The sequence below is a fragment of the Triturus cristatus genome, chromosome 3_1 (genome assembly GCF_964204655.1).
Source record: "Triturus cristatus chromosome 3_1, aTriCri1.1, whole genome shotgun sequence".
In the NCBI taxonomy this organism is placed as follows: domain Eukaryota; kingdom Metazoa; phylum Chordata; class Amphibia; order Caudata; family Salamandridae; genus Triturus; species Triturus cristatus.
In genome coordinates, this window is record NC_140583.1 from 886624860 (window position 1) to 886642629 (window position 17770).

The window sequence follows — 17770 nt, forward strand, 5'->3', positions numbered from 1 at the left end:
CTGCTGATATGCAGGGATGCGCCAGTTATTGTAAATCTGCCCCACTGTTTGTAGCCCTTGGGTTTTTTGCACTATTCTTTAGCATTAAATGTGTCCTCGTGTTCAAAATTGATTCAGGGATGCATCCTGCCTTCAAACATAGCACCAAATGCCAGTTGCGCATTATGTACAATTACACTTAATTTCACATATTTGTTTCTGACATTTCGCAGAATTATAAAAATTATATTACCTTCACACAACCGGTGTCTCCGTGTTATGTGGACATGATTCAGTCATCACGGCCCCTGCTAAAAATACCCACCCAAAAAGGTGTCCGGCATGGGTGTGTCCTTGCCCCGACTCTTTTTTTCTTTATCTCTAAATGGTATAGCGCTTTTTCTGGAGGATGCCCCAAATGATGCTCCCCGGTTGGTTGGATGTAAGACGTGTCTTTGAAACCATATCCAAAACTAGCCTTACTGAATATTGATTCAACTCCACACAACTAAACAAAAAGACCACACCACAAATACATTCATTTATTGTTCATGTATGGCTTGACAATCAATGGAGGTGGCAGAAAGGAACATTAAAATTCAAAGATACCTGGAGGCAAGCTCACAGATGTGAAGAAACAATGTTGACTGTCATCTGATGTGGAGGAGGACTCAGATACGTAGATATTGTGTGTTACCTCTTGGACTAATGACCAGCAGGTGGGCATACTATGAAACGCAATCATATCACTGCAAATGCAGCAAGGATCAAGATGCAATTAGGCTGTGTGTTTTCTTTTCTGCACATTGCATTTGTCAATAGACACATTAATTATTGACAATAATACAAATGCTGTGTTCAAAGACTCTCCATAACATGCACTGGCTAAACGTACCTGGCGGATCCGACATTGAACAAGGGCGATTGAAAAGGTATTACTATTTTCCTCTACGCATGAATAGCCATAATTATTAACTGTGTCATGTTACCTTTTCTTCCAGTAGGCATTGTGTTGGCTATGTTATCTAAAGGCACTGCATCATTATTGTTAGTAGATTTAGGGGTATATTTACAATGCCTCTGTGCCACTATTACCCCACCGGAGCTTCACTTTTGTTATGCTCCTGTAGGCGCAGTGTGGCGGCCTATATTTACAAGGCCGCGCAAAGCCACCCTGTGTGGTTTTACATGGGCTTGTAAATATGCAGTAAGGCAATGCCTTACTCTGTGTGGAAGGAGCATTCCATGGGCGATGCTGTGGGTGTTCCCATGCAACAGCCATGGTTTTTGACACTGCCCCATAATTTCAGCATACTGTAAATCTGGTTCAGCACCGCAGCTAACGCCTTCCCAACGCTGGGGTAATGGAGAAATGTTTGCATTCCTCCTTGTTTTTTCCTCTTTCTGCATATGCTGCATTCTGTAGCACACACAGAACAAGGAAAACACCTCCTTTGTTGTTTTTGTGCAGGAAGGTCTCTCTTCCTGCACAAAAACAATCATGGCAACAACACAGACACCCTTTCACCATGGTGCAAGGGTGCCTGTGTTTGTGCTCTGCTGCAGTTTGTGCACCAGCAGAAATGACAGGAATGCACCATATCTTGTTGATACTGTGCATTCCTGCCCTTTTCTTTTGATGCAGGGAAGCACAGCTAGAAGGTTTGCGGCGCTGCCCTATGACAAAATATTGTAAGTATGCCCCTTAGTGTGAACTACTGGAAACACAGGGGCCTAATTACAAGGGGCTAGCACTGCTGAAGCATCATTTATTTTGATGCAACGCTGGCGCCATCAGTGCTCCACACGGCTCCATATATACAAACTGACACATTGGGCCCAATGTGTCAGTTTGTAGAGGCCTGTGTCACATTATACCTGCACCAGGTATAATGTATGCGGGGTAGGTGTTCCCATGTTAAACGTCATGTAGAACTAACGCAGTGAAATTTACACATTTTCATTAGTCACTGCGTCAAAATGCCTATGTCTTCTCAAACCAGGCATAAGGATTGATGCAGGGCTTTTAACATGGGACTCGCCTCTGTGTTCTGATGCATTGCTGGAGTTGCATCCGTCTTATGACCAACTCTAGCAATGCATCACTTTCGTGCTAAAAGATGCATCAGACTTTTTGACAGGTCCATGAATGCTTGCGCCATGGAGCATTGCATTGTAAATACAGCACATTCATGGCATTGTTAGGGCATTTGTGGCAGGCACAACATATTTGACGCCTCAATACCAATGAGTCCGTTCTTCTAAATATGTCCTATAGTGTCCAGGCCAACAGAAGCCTTGCCTTGCTGGCTTTTAATCCTAAAACTTCCAGATTAGTAAAGAAGCTTGTAGAAAGCCATAGGTCACAGTAAGAGATGTATATCCTTCAAGCTGCACTTTAGCAGGTCTGATAATGGACTGTGGTTGTTCAGAGGTTATGTCTGTATATTCCATTTTCTCTAACTTTCCAATAGAAACGAATAACTTTCCTGTATAAAGTCCAATATTTTAGACTAATTAATCATTGTCTCATTAAATTAGCCCATAAGGTGTGATTTAAATTGTTAACTGCATTAGCCAAATGACATTTTAAGTATGGACACTTTAGAGTGGCCTACGATGATGCTGTTTCTCCACAGTTCATTCAGAAGCTAAGTTTAAAGATGTTCAAAATTAATGTGACAGATTTACGTCTGTATCTATTTCAGGGCACATGCACCTTGCACTTATCTAGTGTAAGTGAGTGACATGCAGGCCACTTGTCGCCAGATTGTTAAACTGTGCAGTCTAGGTCGTAAAAAGCATATTGATTTTTAGTTTGATGTGCCATTACTTTCTTCTGTTCTGGGTATTGCAGCTACTCTTTTATGTTATTATTTCAAGACTTATACATTGTATTTGTTTTTTAGCCCCGCTCATAAATAGGGCAGAATTTCTTGTTGTGGATGGCGAATTTTCAGGATTTATATCTACTCATTTACAAATGAAGTGTGAAGGTGTTGCTCTACCCTGCAAATACAGTAGGTCTCGAAATCTATCTCCATTAAAAGTAATTTTGCCTTGGTGTACACAGAGCGAGTCTAAAAAATCAGTAGTTTCACAGCAACTAAACATAGCGCAGTACCACATTTGCTTGGTCAGATTTCTACATATTAATGTCTAAAAACCTAAGTCCATTTTCAACGATTAAATAGTAGGGGTGGGCGGAATTTGCGAAATCCACTTTCGCAAATTATCGCGAAAATGTAAAAAATTATCGCAAACACGCGGAAATATCGCGAAGATGCGGAAGTTTTTTTCCCGCATGTTCGTGAGATTTTCTGCATGGTTGCGGCTCGCCAACTTACCTATGTGGTTGCTCGCGGTGCATGATCGCGAGAAGAAAGACGTGATCGCGCGACGCATGACGTCACAGCGGGCGCGATCTGTCGCGAGACAGCGCAAATGGCTAAAAACAATACAACATCTCATGGAGAACGCGACCGGATCAAGAAAACTTGTCGGCGAACGCAGGGATTCAGGTAAGGCGATCGCGCGCGCGCGAGAATGTATTATTTTACAGCGCGAGCAAGAAACAAATTATCGCCAAGCTGCGGAATGCACAAATGTTGACATTTTCGCGCTTTCCGCGGAATGCGAAAATGTCAAATTATCGCAATTTCCGCGAACTGAACGAAATTTTAGCCCAGGCCTATTAAATAGACAACTTCACTAACCTGTTATGGCAGGACTTTGCCTGCAAGAAGCAATAAAGGCGCTTCCTCAGCAACCAATTAGATGTTGGCATTGTAACCACTTATCCAATCACATAGTACCACCAAATGTGTTTGTGTGGGTCAAACCATGACAGTTTATCACTCAAAGTATATCCATTGGTAGCAATGCTACTGGCATATATAAGGGATTAGAACGATGTTTTAAATGTGAAGACTTGAACACCATTGTATATGTGGCTTTAGCTCGAAACTTTTTGTATACACCAATACCTCACGAGAAATCTTTGCTTCAATTTAACATTGTTTATATTCCACATCAACAAGCAACCATTCTCACTCAATTAAGCAATTGAAGATTCCGACTAAAGAGGCCATGTAATGCCTCGTGGAACACTGCTGATGTGGTAATTGTGAATGAAGCAACACAGATCATATCTATTTATGTATTTGTTTGTCTGTGTGTTTCTTTATTTATTTGAGCAAAGTATATATTTGAAACCTAACCACAAGGAAAAGATAACGTATGGTGGAGCGATCCACAGGCATCATCTGAGGTGTACAAGTGTTTGACTTTATGAGGGAGACAAATGTAAGGCGAAGGAATAGCTAGCGAGTTTGATACATAAAGTCTAAATCAGGTTTGTAAGTCCACTGTAAATGCCAGGGGGGTTGGGTTCACCCTCTTATGGAGTCATGTGTGACCTTCCTGAAGACAATGATGACAACATTGAATTTACATGAACACTTGATATTGTAGTGTTCTTGGATTCCTTTTTTCCTCCTGAGAAAGGGAAACTGAACGCTAAAGCTTAGAGAGATCCTCTTCTGTTAAGACTTTCTCCACCTGAAGAGTGAAGCCTAATATAGCAGACAGGTAATGTAAGAAGTAGAGACTTTACACAATCAATCAGTGGCTGTTACTTCTCCTTAATTACCCCGAATGAAATAAATGAAACAGTTGAAATAGTGATGCGCTCTGCTATGGTTTTGTTGTTGCGTATAATCCATTGTACGATTAGGCTTACCAATGTTTGTTTTGTCAATGGCATCATGTTTTCATAGAAGTGTCTTATGTAATAGAGCTGTTATATTATTTTTGAACAACCAATAGAATGTCTTACGTTATTGCTCTGTGGGGGAAACTACACAAGAACACTAGGGGTAGTACAGTCTTCCATCAGCAAAGCTTGCACCTCCTCCCAGACAGACAACAAGGAGGAACATGTCTCAAATAATACAAAGCACTACTGCAGGGAAACACCAGCGATCACCAGCCGCTACTGTGCCTGTTTCATATCAGCCACATCATTGACCTGCACCAGCCCTACAGATGCTGTACCTTCGACTGTTGTGACAGGTGTCACAACCTCAGCAATCAAAACCATCTCTACCTCTGGTTACAATAACAACCGCAATTACTGCAGCTGCCATTGATCAGACATCTCAATTGTCATGCATCACACATGTATTCTAACATAGGTGCTGCAGATGATGACTTATTTCATCAAACTTCTGCACAACAAAATTTATGGGCAGAGAAATACAGGAAAATGAGGCTCTTGAAAATCCTACAACCACACCGCACAGAAAATACAGCTCCGCAGAAACAACGTATACATTGGAATACGAGACATTAACACAGACCTTGTCTAACATTACACAAGGCTATGTGAGATGCAGACTGGTGATGGACGTCATACGTAGCACTGAGGTTTCAATCAGACCCCCAGTGACATCAGTGTCATACAGAGGAACATGTTGACACTTCACTGTCAGTGTCACAATTCAGCAATGCGGCATCGTATCAGGCATCAGAGGTGGAGGAGAGCTGCACAATGATCAAGAGCACGTGTCATGAAAATGACGACCCATCATGCTCACCATCCAGTCACCTCATTTCAGTCCCATTCATCACAGCAAGTGCCACGATCGGGTCACGTGGAGCAGTAACTCCCTCAGCCTAACTTCCTGGTGAGGGACCAACCGCTGGGAAAAAGCAACCTCTGCGACCCCCAAACTTATGTGAATCAACCATGTTGGCTTAAAATGTATATCCAATGTAAGGTTTACGTTCCTTGTTGATGTGGTGACAGTAATAGGGTAAGGTAGACGGGGGAGAATAGTGTTAGAACCTACTTTCGAGTATACATCTTTGGATGACGCATTGCGATAGGGTGAGATCGACAGGTATGTTATAAGGTAGATACCTTGCAAAACATTGCAGTGGTGGGATAATATGTGAAGGGATGGCTTTGATTAAAACTTTATTTTGTTAGAATGTGTTTTGCTTACAGATGAGTATAGATAAGACATATTTTAAAGATGGTATAATAGAACGTTTACTTACTCGAATGCAGATTTCATTTATTTATTTTGACAAACAATTATTTTTTTTAAGTACCTGAACTTTACAAATAAATGTTAATGTAGATTACAATTTTATTTTATTTGAGCTCAGATCTGATTATATGACCATAGCCATCATGCTCCTGTTCGATGTGTTCTCCTTGTGGAGATCCATTTTCCTCATTTACATAATGTTGCATGGGTACACAACATCTTATTTCCAAATTGTGTAGCACACAACATATTACAATAATTCTGCACATTTCAACAGGCTCATAATCTAAACCTCCATCTGTACGACGGATGTATCCGAAGCGGCCGTTTAGCAAGCCAGATGTGCACTCAATTGTATTACCAGTCCGAATGTGGGCCTTGTATGCATGTTCAGGTTGTGTTCTGGCATCATAGATGGGTGTTAGTGACCGGCTCCCCAATGGATATCCAGAGTCGCCTGCAAGTAAAAGGAAGGAAAGAGCATTTTTTAAATACACACGACGAAGTACATTTTACACATAATGGGTTCAGCAAGAGTCTGGATAAAAAATGATATTTTGATATAAAATGTGAATGTAAAAAATGTTTGATCACAATTACCACAAGCGTGGTTAAGTTAGAAGAAATGAGGCCCCTGCGTACGTATTAACTGAGCAGTCAGTTCCTTTGAGGGTGGTGGATTGCCATGGTATGTGGTATGATGCTATTATATAGTATCATAGAATCATGGGAGGAGCAACTTTGAGTGTTGTTGAGGTGAGCATCATATATCATTTGATGTGCTTAATTTATTTAAAAAAACGTAAGTGCCAGGGCCCTCTCCAGAAGGCCACTGTAGCCTGCACAACCCTTTGCCCCTGCCAGCACTACCAATGACACAACCATCACACTACTACAAGTGTAACAATTTAGACTATTCCAGACCCCAACCCCCCCCCAAATGTAATAGGAATGGCTTGAGTGGCAGGTATTAGTCATTTGCAATTCATATTGAATTTATCAACAACTGTTGATGTGCGCATATCTAAATTAGATAAACAGTGCCACTGATTGGCAGACTGCCATAAGTAATGCTGTTGACAATTAAGTGGCAGTGCAGAGTACCGGAAACCACTGGCTCAAATTAAGCACTGATTTGGACATTGTTAGATGTTGTAACTTGTGATTATGATATTTTTGTTCAGTGGCTTTTGGTAAGATAAGTCCTACATGTGTATACTCCAGAGCACCAATGACAGGGAATCCACAAATGCCCTAGAATTTAGCCATCACAGCATTGACAGTTTGTTGTTTTATAGGTAATTTGGCGAGTTGTGATACAAGTCTCAATAAAACATCCATGAACTCTCTGAGGATTTTTGAAATTATGGGCCGTTACATGGCATGGGTGTAACTCCTCCATCCTGGTTTATATCTATTGAAGAACATTAAGAAAGATTTGCATATGTTAGGTTTCTGCCTGCACTGGTGCAGTGGTCAAAACACTATTGGGTTGGTTTGAAGATTCAGCATTTGCCAGTGGCTGAGATTTATGTAAGTAAAAAACCTAATAGCTATTGTTGTTTAATCGTTGACAGTCCACTGGCCTCCATTGATACCATGCTTTTGATGTGCCAGAATAGGAACATTTCAAACAGTTACACTTCTTGTTACTGAGCACACCTCTGTAGATTTCCCCAAGAATGCATGCTCCTATGCAGTGCCTAGTTTCACAATTTTGCTGCACGCCTAGTACAGGCACCCTTCTCTTGCACATAGTCCTCATATATGACCAAATTTTGTGAATTATTGTTGGAACCATGCATTATGGACTCAGTTACTAAAGCCCTTGTGTTACTTCAATTTTGTAAGTCTCTTACCATAAGTGCTGCCTTCATATTTTGACTATATGATATTCCATAATTTTATCATCTATGTCCTTTTATTTTGAATCTCTCACAAGGTACTTGCATTTCAATGTCAGTCCTGAAAGGGAATGGAAATCCTGTTTTTTCTAAGCGTTGGAAAGTGGATTCCTAGTAATGATAAGTAATGACTTACCACTAGTAATAAGGCCACAAACACAATAAGAGGGCCAGTCAAAGTCTCAATAAATTATTCCCTTGCTCAACCCTTAGTAGCTGGCAACAAGCAGGCAGGCGTAACTTAGGAGATAAGTGTGTAAAGCATTTAAAAACACCATTATATTAAGTAAGTGAGACACAACACAATAAAATTCCAACTCCAAATTCTAAAAATAGATAATATTTTTATGAACAAATGGACACCAATGTGACAAAAGTCCAATGTAGGGAACTGGTGATGTGAATTATAAAAGAATAAACACTTTCTAGTGCTTAAAAACACTATGGGGCATCTGGTCACGCTTGACCGGGCAAAGTCAAAGTTTGAGACCGACTATGATGGAGCCCTGAGGGAGGCCTAAGAGGGAGGCCTAGGTCAAAATTGTACCTTCCGACTTAGAAACTTTTCTGGAGGATTTCTCTCTCGATGTCGAGTGGTCTCCTCAAGCAGGCAGATTTTGATGCAACGTTGTTGGATTTCTTCTCTGCGAGGCCTTGGTCAATTCCAGTCTGGGTCATGGTTGAAGGTAGCCGGTTTGACTCTTGACGTCAGGTCGGTCACCTTATGGAGCTTTTTCACAAAAGTTCCCAAACTTCTGGATCTTCTTCGAGTAGGTCTCCTTGAGGGTTCAAAGTTTAAAACAAACACAAATCCAAGAGTCTGGAATCACCTAGAGGGTTTTTAGAATGCCTGGACTACAATTCCCACAATGCACCTGGCCAAATCCTTACAAGTCCACTGCACACAATCCAGGATAGAGACTCTTGGTGGAAATAATGCAGGTGGGCTCTGCTAACCTGTAGCTTGCAGGGAGTCTACTCCTTAGTCTTTCTTGAAGCACTGCAAAGTCCTTAGAACTGTAGTACCAAATTGTGTGGTAGGCACAGTCCTTCAGAGTGCCGTCCTTTGGGTGAAGATCCAGATTCCAGCAGGGCAGTCTTTCTTCTCCTAATAGTTTCAGGCAGCAGATCTGAGGAGCTATGCATCTCTCCCATATGTATTCACAATTTCTGGTCCTCAAGCAGAGGGGCACCCCTGACCAATGGGGTGCAAGGTGTCACCTAGGTTTATGACCACTTCTTCCACAGTGTGGCATATTCTTGTTCCAGGAAGCACTATTGTCTCAAAATCCATAATGGAGAAACTCTCTCCTTTGGGGTTAGATCTGGCTAAGGCAGTCTACTGGTGTGGCTAAGTTTCACTAAAGCACCCCTTCCAACCCCCTGACTAATCTAATTACTGGCTCCTGTGGGGGTCAGCCTGTGCTAGCCTCAAACTGTCATTCTCCCTTTGGAGACCAGTTTGGCTCGCTCCCACAATCTCTTCCTGCCTTTTGGCTTCAGGTGCTAAAGTTCTCAACCCAAAGAAAATTCATTGTCATCTCTGACAGTACCCTTCACAACTCCTCAAGCAGTTGTGGCCCAGCCTTGGAATGGCTGGACACTCAGGAGAGGGAAGCTGGAAAGCTGGATTTTGGCTCGCAGAAAATTAAGTTTAAAACATATTTTCTGTAATAGTTTTTATTTATTTATTTATAAGGTTTTATATAGCACGAACGTGACCCACGAGGGTATCAGAGCGCTTTATAGTATACAGTTATAAAGACATAAGAAATGAAGTAGTATACTACAGGCATTTGATATTCGTCATTACTTACAAAAGAGGTAACAGGTATAAGATAACATAGGTATAAGATAATATAGGTGACCAGTGGACGAAACATGATGATCACAAAGGGCAACATCACATTACAATCTATACAGTTATTGAGCCTTAGGTCAGTATTGTGGAAATAAACAAACCTATAATGTTCTCTTTCAATCCACACGAGGTAGCCAGTGATATGAGGATCGGATCGCTGACTCGATGCCAGCATAGGGTCGGGTTTTAGGACATGAATTTGTTCATTAGGATTATTATTACCTCTTTTTTGAAGGCGGTAAAGGAGGAGATTCCCCGAACCATTGGAGGTAAGGAGTTCCAGATCTTTGGAGCGATCCCTGAAAAAGCTCTGCAACCAGTTCTCTTTTTATGAAAGGATTGTGGTTTCAGAAGTAAAGAACTCGCGCTTCGTAATTGTCTGCATCCTCCGGATCGTTCTAGCTTTAGAGCTAGGTAACTGGGTGTGTTGTTATGTAGTGCTTTATGGGTCATGCAGGCAACCTTTAGTTGTATTCTTGCCTCTTGCCTTTTAGAAGTCTAACAGTGGCAAGTTGTTGGATTTATCTTAACCATTGATTTTTTTTACATTTATTTATTCTATTTTGTTTATTGGTATTTTAAAGCGATACAATATCCCACATAGTTACAGAGTGATGTGAAACAGCGTGGATTGTAATAACAAAAAGAACCAAAACAATAGAGAGGGGAACGGGGGAGCAATGGAGAAATCTGTGTAAGCATGAAACCAACATCACAGTTTTAGCAAAAGGTGGAGGACAAACAGAAGCAACATGAATATAGATACAGGTCACATATATCTTCTAACCTGATAGTGTATCCAGCTGTTGCAATTAAAACAGGAGCTGCTGTCAACAGCAGGTGGTGTTTAACATTGGTAGACGTACCAGATTGAACAGCACTGTGATACCTGTGGGCATTATAAGTGCAAGTCAGGGTTGAGTAGAAGGTGTACCAGGCAAAATGGGAGTGCCCAAGTCTCTCTGCCTAAGCAAGTCCAGTAAGGGAGCCCATTTGTCTTTGGGTCTGGATGTGAGGGATGTTAGCTCCCAAAAAGTTGACAGTTGTTGCTGACAAAACGTGATGTCAGTTACCCAGGTGTCAATGGAGGGTGCAGAGCATTTGCCCCAGTGCATGGCTACTCTATGTTTACCCAAAAGCAACAGCTTGGCAAGTAGGCAGCGATCTGCGAGGAGAAATTCTTTAACATAACCGATTAGGCCCACCAGAGGTACATGTGTCGGTTCCAAACCTGTAATGTCTTGTATCGTATTGTATACCTTATCCCAGTATCTCGCTATCAGAGGGCATTGTCACTCCAGATTAGAAATGTGGCTTGTGGCACCTGGCATCTCCAGCAAGTGTTGTCTGTGCTAAGATCCATATCAAAGATCTGCAGTAGTGTTCTGTACACTTGGAGGCCGATTCCGATTCCGGCCGCAAAATGAACCGAGCGACACGGACCCGGACCGAATACCAACCGACATGGACCAGCGCCGTATGACCTGTGCAGTACGATGCAATGCGTGTGAATTACAACTGACACGTACGGAATACAAGCCGTACGACCGAGCCGTAGGGAAAATAGTGATCCAGCTGGAAAACCGACGCGATTATCACCAACTGACACAAACCTGGAATGAACCCGACCGACCCATACCCGCGATGTACGATTTGCGCAGTACGATGCAATGCGTGTAAAACCAGACCGACTCGCACGAAGTCCAAGCCGCACGACCGACACGCACAGACAACCCGGCACACAAGCAATAGAGACCGACGCGACCAACGCGTACCAAACACAGACGATAGGCAGCGTGAACGAGGTGGAGAAGCCCGCACGAGCCAACAGCAGCGTCCGTTTCTGTCACATGAACGTCTCCTTCATGCCTACAAAACCCAAAGGAAAAAAAACCAAGAAAAGGACCAAACAAGCAATGACAAAGCCAATAAATAAAAAAAAAAACAACATGGGACAAAGACACACCCACAACTCCAACTATATAAAGGACTACAATCACTACCATCATCCCTTGCAAACAGGAGACACAGCCAGCAGCAAACACCAGTACACAGCAACCACAGACACACTCACAACTCCCTCATCACACAACTCACACACCATCAGCACCTCATACAAAAGCACACATACATACACCCAGCAAAACCAACACCAGCCCACCCTCACTTGCACCCTCACACACACATTCCTCACCACCACCACCCATCACCATGCCCCCAAAGAAGAATCCAAAGTTCACAGATAGTAAGTTAGAAGTGCTGGTAGATGAGATCATCAGAGTAGAGCCACCTTTGTTTGGTACATTGGTCCAAAGGTCCCCCATCTCACAGAAAACCAAGATGTGGGCGAGGATTGTGGACAAGGTGAACGCCCAAGCACCATCAAGGCACACAAAGGATGATATTTAGAACAGGTGGTATGACATACGCAGGAGGGTCAAGAAACTCATCGAAAAAGATCACGCCCTGAGTCAGTGCACCGGCAGTGGCCCTCCTGCCAAACCAGTCTACTTCAGGACCTGGGAGGAGAAGGTGCGGGACATCCTACCACCAGAGAGCGTCCATGGCCTAACAGACATCCTAGAGCCTGGTGAGTACACAAACAACATACCCAATATTGTGTGGCAAGGGGAGAGTGAAACCATGCACCACAAGCAAAGCTACACTAACCAATAGATAATCAGCCCAAGATGTGTATGCCAGTCAGACAAACACAATACCTGCCATCTCAGAGTGACTGGGAACTGTGTCATGACATGCACCAACCTACAAACAAATAGAGCAAGCCAGTGGCACAAAGCCAAATAGACCCTGCCAGACAGTTTGCCACCACAAACACACCAACTCACAGTGCAGCTGACTGTCAGGAAGGAATAGTGGGGATGCAGGTGAAGTCAGTGTATCCAAAAGCATGATGGGGCCTGTAGTCACAGATAATGCTCCCCCTCCTGATTGGTCCATCAAGACCTCTCTGAAACATGCCCACAGCACAGGGAGTGGAAAATGACTGACAAGATGGCTGACACTGGGTCCTGCTGTGGGGAACAGTAGCACAAGGCCCTGTTCGGGGTTGTGTGCAAATCAGAAGAAGGACACCACTGACTGACATCCTGAAAGACAACTTGCACGCCCTACAATGGAAGCACGTTTCATGATGGGAAGGAGGAGTGACAGCCCTGACCATACTTACCAGCATGGGGAGACACCCCCCTCAACACAAACTCCACACAACTCACCGGGTACAATGCATTGACACACACCTCATTGAAATATCAGCAAAAGATACCCCGTACTGGTTGCTGCTGTGTGAAGCACAGGGGCTCACTTTGAACTTGTAGCCAAACAAACACCAGGACTTCACAGTCAGCCATATTGCCATTGCTGTCACACCCCCTCACATGTAAGCAGAGTCAAGAGGGAGGAAGTATGGGTATGCTGGGAAGGGGGTGTAGCCAAGAGTAGGATGGGACTTGCAGTCACAGACAACCTACACCCACCCACATGGCCCAGCAAGATCAAACTGAACCATACTCGCCTCACAGGAAGTGGGAAGGGACTGACAAGATGTCTGACACTGGGCTCTGTTGTGGGGAGCACAAGGCCATGCTGGGAAATGGCTAACAACAATATCAAACTCTGTACGTGACAAGCTGGGAAAAAGCAGTGTACAGGCAGGCATCTGTTTGAAAAAGTAGAAAACGTCATGTATGCCAACCATCAATGCATGTAGAAACATAAATCACATTGTGTGTCTCTTCCAAACACAGGTGGTGCTGGACACCCAGCACCAAATGATGAGGATACCCAGTCCCAGACTCTGGCGGACACTGAGCTCTCTGGTCTGACTCTCTCACTGTCCTCTTCGGATGACGACGACCAACCTGGCCCCTCCGGTGTGAGCCATCATGCAGCACCATCAGCATCAACTTCTGCACCCCCTGTACCAACGCCTCCAGCATCTGGACACCGACAGGGCACCCCCGACAACACGGACAGACCAAGGCCAATCAACACCCACAGCACAGGGTCACAGGACCCCCTGAAGCTACAGCAAACACCACCAGCAACACCACCCAAGGGATCCCAGTGGCACCTGTGCGTCTCGCTGCTGGTCCTGCCCGTGTGGAGAGGGGTGCTGGGAGGGGTGGGAGGCACAGGGCACGCCTTGCAGATGGGTCTGGACTGCATGATGACTCCCACCTGGCACACATCTTAGATGCGTACCAGGATAGCACCGGAAGATTTGGCCAGGTAGTGGGGATCCTCAAGGACATGCAACACGATCAGGTCGCCCACCATGCCCGCATGGAGGCCAAGTGGGATGACATTACTGCAGTGCATCGGGACATACTGCAATGCCTCTGCCAGATCAACACCAACCTGTCCACACCCCCCTGTGTGCGCACAACATCTGTCGCAACACCATCTGCCAGCTCCACAGGGAGGGAGGAGGACTCTGGTGGAGAGCCCCTGCACCGCAGAGGCCTGCACATGAGGATTCCCCCCTGGAAGAAGAGGGGTCGTCCTAAGAAGGACATGTGAGAGGCAGATGTCCCAGCACATTCCCCAGGGCCTCTAAACCTGTTCTGGACAATGTCCTTTGTGCGCAACCCATTCACCTCGCCCACATGACATGGAGGGTTCATGTTGGGCCAATGTATCATATGACTGTGGACTTTACTCTGGACATTTCATCTACCAGCACTTCCAACTCCAATGTGAACTTTGGATTCCCAAACCAATGTACAGCACCCACCATCCTGTGCACTTCCTTCACACATGTTTGTAAATAAACTCACCAGTACACCATACTTGCCTCTGTTGTGATTACAACTTGTCATGTTCAGGGAGATGTCGATCTGCTACACAACACAGTGCATGCCAAACACTGCAACAATGTGACCAAAGTAAGGTGAGTCATGGTGATGTGACACAAGTGAGGGAGACACACCACTATGGCAACACAAAACATGCTCACCATGGCCATGTTACTCCTCACACACAATGATGTTGATCTGAAACTCATTGGCATGCACAGACACAACACCAACCCCAGTCAGTGGTAACAAGTCCACAGGTGAGGTAAGCAGATGTCACTCAGATGTGGCAAGGCAGACATCGCACATAACAAAGCGTGGCACAGGTTCATTACACATCAGCAACACGTTTATTCCACAATAGTTGCACGGTAATTCTAACAGTGGACACACGCTCTCAATGTGTTGGAGAATGGAAGTCCAGGGATGGGTGGTACATCAGTTGATGGGAATTGTCAACTTCCACACTGGTCTTGGCTTCTGGGTGTTGGGGGTCAGTGTTGACCACACAACAGGCAAAGTACCCTGGGAAGGACAGACAAGATACAGTCAAAAGCACAGAAGAACAGGAGAGAAATGCAATACACATGCACAAAACATGTTGCAAGACATCTACACAAACACTAGTTAGCAGCACTACCCAATTGTGGAGTACACGCCACCTGAATGGACACATCACAGCACGCATCCAGTCAAGTGGCACACAGACACACTCAGACAGCAACAGAGCTGGCACAACACCTTCCAGGCTACCTCCATACATTCACATAACAACCCTGGAAACTCACATTCAGGTGAAGAAGTTGTTGATGGGCTGTGAGTGGACGTCACCATCATCTTCATCATCACTGGCATCTTGGCCCAGGTCGGGATCCTCCACAGGTGCCGGAGGTTGATGTTCGTCATCGTCATCCTGGATGAGAGGAACCTCCTTCCGCACCGCCATGTTGTGTAGCATGCAACAGACAAGGATTATTTTGCACACCTTTGCAGGCTCATATGGGAGGGCCCCACCGGTCTTGTCCAGGCAGCGAAAGCGGCTTTTCAGGAGGCCGAATGTCCGCTCAATCACCCTTCTGCTCCGACCATGTGCCTCATTGTAGCGCAGCTCATCTGGTGTCACAGGGTTCCTGAGATGTGTCATCAACTACGGCATGTTGGGGTACCCGGAGTCACCTACACACACAAAAATGAACAAGTAGCTGAGTTTTGTAGGAGTGCAGAATACAACATTGACCAACACACACAATGAGAAACAGTCAGTACACACCGACAAGCCGGGCATGCTGAGCTGGCATCTGTGACATCAGCGTTGCAATGCGACTACTCCTCATAATGTAGGCATCATGCGCAGAACCAGGAAACCATGCATGTGTGATCAACATGTCAGTAAGACAGACCACCAGAGCATTGATTGCATGGTAGTGCTTCCTGTTACGGTATGCCTGCTCATGTGTCTATCGTGGTATCAGGGCAACATGTGTCCCATCAATAGATCCGATGACGTTCGGCATCCTCCCCAGTGTATAAAAGGCATCCTTTATTTCATGGAGTTCAGCTGGGCTCGGGAACTTGATATACAGGTCGAGGAATTGCAACATCCCCTCCAAGACATCGCGTAGCACCCAACTAAACATCGTTTGCGACATCCCACCAGCAGTAGCCACAGTGTACTGGAAGGTACCAGTAGCAAAGAAGTGCAGGGCTGCCATCACCTTCACCTCTGGGGTCAGTGCTGTAGGGTATGTCTGGCCACGTAGCAGATGTGGCGCTAACTGCTCCGCCAACTCCGCAATCAGTGGCCTGGTGAAGCAGTACCGTCTGATGCAGTCGCGTACCTGCATGGTTGCAAGGTCTGGGAACGGCCGATGGACAGCTGGTGCCCTGCAGTACAGAGATGCACAAAGGAAGATTGTCAGTTCATTCACCCATGTGGCCATGACTACGATCAATATCACATGCTAGATCATGACTTTACACAATGTACTGAGGTGTGTGCTGTTGGTCATGGACACATATGTCACCTACAAGACCACCACCTCACATCTCAATTCCACATGTTCACATGAGTCCCATGTAGTGCAATGGCCAATCACCCAACCTATGTGCTGCTGCAACGTTCCAAACACACACCACAGTGACAATTGAGGCCTCATGTCTCCCAGGCATCACAGATCTTGCCATGCAGAAACCCAGGGTCCCTGTATTGCCACATCAACACAGAAATGGACGTGGCGTAGCACGTACACACCACAAGGCAAGCGTAACTCCCACAGGTAGTGGCCACTGTTTTTCCTGCCAGCCCTACATGTACGTCTCTTAGACACACACCCCATCAAGGGTGATGCATATACCACATGGATGTGGAGACTGTCACCCATTGGGCACATTTGATCAAACACATCTGAGACACAACATGCACACAGACTTTGGGTGCACATCAGTATTGTGGCTACAGGTCTCACTGTGACGTACATGCCATCACCCCCAGGGTGTATGCGACCTGTCCTAAACATATCCAACATGACACTGTGTCCGTGACTCATGCCCATTACTGTACAATTGCACATCACAGTGGTAATGTGCACAACACACAAAGGATTCTGCCCCCATGTACACGTGCACAGCCTGGGAGTGGCTGCACAAAGTGCCAGTCAAAAAACCAGATGTGACCCCCCAAACACCCAGGGAATGCAGCCTCACATGCCATGGGACACTTTGTGGCCAATGCTGTAGTGTGGTAGGTGTGCACAGGTGTCCCTGTCCAGTATATGTGTGTTGCATCCATATAATAGTCACACTAATGAGGTCCGACGCAGGTGACACTGCGTACGCATTGCACGGGTCATGTCCGAGCCGTGCGTACGCTTTGTCATTGAATGCAATGAGGACTGACGCGGGTGACAATGCGTACGCATTGCACGGGTCATAACCGAGCCGTGCGTACGCTTTGTCATTGAATGCAATGAGGACCAACGCGGGTGACACTGCGTACGCATTGCACGGGTCATGTCCGAGCCGTGCGTACTCTTTTGTCATTGAATGCAATGAGGAGCGACGCAGGTGAAAATGCGTACGCATTGCACGGGTCATGTCCGAGCCGTGCGTACGCTTTGTCATTGAATGCAATGAGGACCGACGCGGGTGACTATG